Raw genomic sequence first — 2,189 nt, 5'->3', positions numbered from 1 at the left:
GGCTGCGGTGGGGCTTGGCGGAACCAGGACACTCAACCCCTTCCAGAACTGTGTGCCTGCAGCATCAAAAGTGGCCGAGCACCATACATGCTCTGCCTTCTGCCCCGAGACCAGAAGTTCTGGTCCAGAAGTTTCTCAGAGCCTGAGAAAGGTGGCCTTGACAGAAATGGGGAGCCCTAGAAAGTCCTTGATCAGGGAGGGGCCCGGCCAAAGAGTGGAGGGGGAGGGGTGAGGAGGGGTGGCGGCTGCCAGCCGGCTGCCCTTCCTGTGTTCCCCTGGCTCTGTCCTGAGTTGGGAGGGAGGATCCAGGCAACAGACCCTGACTCTGAATCTCCCCACCCAGCCGGGAGAAGACCCTGCCTCTGTGGTGCCCCCCGCCCTCATCCTTCTTCTACCTACCTTACTTCTGTGATAGGACAATTATCTTCCTAACTTGGGGGTGGGTGGCAAAGAGGGAAGCTGGGGATCCCAGGGTAGGTGCCTAGAGAAATCAACTGTAGGGGGGTAGAGGGGCAGCGAAGCCCTGGCCTGGAGCCCACAGCGAGCCCCGCCTGGCTCCCTCCCCCAAAATCTGGATGCTTGTTCTGGCATAGCCCTCAGCCTGCCGCCGCTGGGCCCTAGTAGAGCCGTGTTTTACTGCCTTTCGTGGCCCGGACAGGGATGTCTGCTTCATTGGCGGGGGTAGAGGAAGAGTCTAAGATTTCAATTTCTCCCAGGTGTGGCTCAGTCTGGAGGATGCCTTGGGGAGGCTGACTGAGGGGCCAGCACCTGGGGGGGAGGGCAGCGCAGATAGTGGGAGGGGCTCTTTAACGGGAGAAGGCCACAGAGGGGGTCTCTGAGAGGGAAAGGGGGCTCTGGAGGGTGGGTTGGAGGGGCAGGGGACTTGGGGAGGGGGTTGACGGGAAAGGGGGTCTCCTCTCGGAGTGGGACTGGCTTCAGTGGGGGACAATAGACCGACAGTCTTCCCTCCCACCCACACCTGTCAGGCAGGCTGGGGGAGGGGGACTGACCCACTTAGCTGTCTCCCCTCCCAGGCTTCCCACTAATGAGCGCTCTGGGCTTTGGGAGGCAGCCTTCCCCCCCAAGGCTGTGCCTGAGGCTGTCCCTTCCCCCCAGTCCCTCATTATCTACTGGGGGTGCTCACTGGCTCAGGCTGCCCCCCTTATCTGCAGCTGTGCCTGCCTGTGGCAGTGAGGAGGTGGCTGTGGCCCCCAAAATGTACCCTCTCTGCCCCATCTCCCCTACTCCCCCAGGGCTGGGGAGACAAAGGCTCCCGCTCCCTGCTGTGCAGCTCAGAGCTGAGCAAAGGGCTTTGATTCCACCTGTGGGCCCCACCAGCATGCCAATGAGGGAGGCAGGGGGCCTCTGTGGCTCAAGGGAGAGCTGGAATTGAGGCGCTGGCAGGACCCCTGGGATGGGGAGTCTGCTCTGCTCATCAGAGGGGTTTCCAGCAGCTGTCGTCAGGAGTCCTGCTTGGTGGGAAAAGCAGGCCCATCATGGGTGATGGTGGGAGGGGGCTCCTGAATGTGTGGAGAGCGCAGCTCTGGAGGTTGGAGAATTTGGAGTACCATTCAGGGTGGGGGGCATATCTGGGGGCTGATGTGTGGGGAGTGCTGCTCTCAATGATATTCTGTCTGTCAGAGGACAGTCCAGGGAGGAGGCTGCCATGTCTCTGGTACCCTTGGCTGCTTCTGAATCCTCCTCCCCCACATTCCTGGGGTGCATGGGGAGGTCTGGTTGCTGGAGCATACCCAAGTCCCCCCAGGCTCCCTCTGACTCTGTCCCGCTGTCCATCTGTCCACCCCCCTCCCTGAGGAGCCCAAGGCCCAGGTGGCACTCTCCCCTCTCCCCTCGCAGCACCCTCATTAGGAAAGGGCTTTGAGATCCTTCTAAAGCATCTGCCCCCACCCCCACACCCCAGCTCAGAGTCAGCTGCAGGCTCTAGCCCCTAGAGCTTGATAAATATTTATGACAAGATAAGTAGGATCTGTCAGGTCCTAGCCCAAACCTTTGTCCTGGGAGCTAGAGGGAGAGACAGGGTCAAAACCTCAGGACTTGAGTGTCTGGGGGCCAAGCTAGGTCTCTGGTTCTGGGTGGTGACAGGCCTCCTGGGCTCCATACACTAATGACGTGGCGGGGTTGGGCTGCCCCTGAAGCTCTGGGTGCCTAAGGGAGCTTCCTCCAAGGTG

This window comes from Ovis canadensis, chromosome 19 (genome assembly GCF_042477335.2).
Source record: "Ovis canadensis isolate MfBH-ARS-UI-01 breed Bighorn chromosome 19, ARS-UI_OviCan_v2, whole genome shotgun sequence".
Lineage (NCBI taxonomy): Eukaryota > Metazoa > Chordata > Mammalia > Artiodactyla > Bovidae > Ovis > Ovis canadensis.
The sequence above is the reverse complement of the archived record's forward strand: the minus strand, read 5'-3'. Positions refer to the sequence as shown.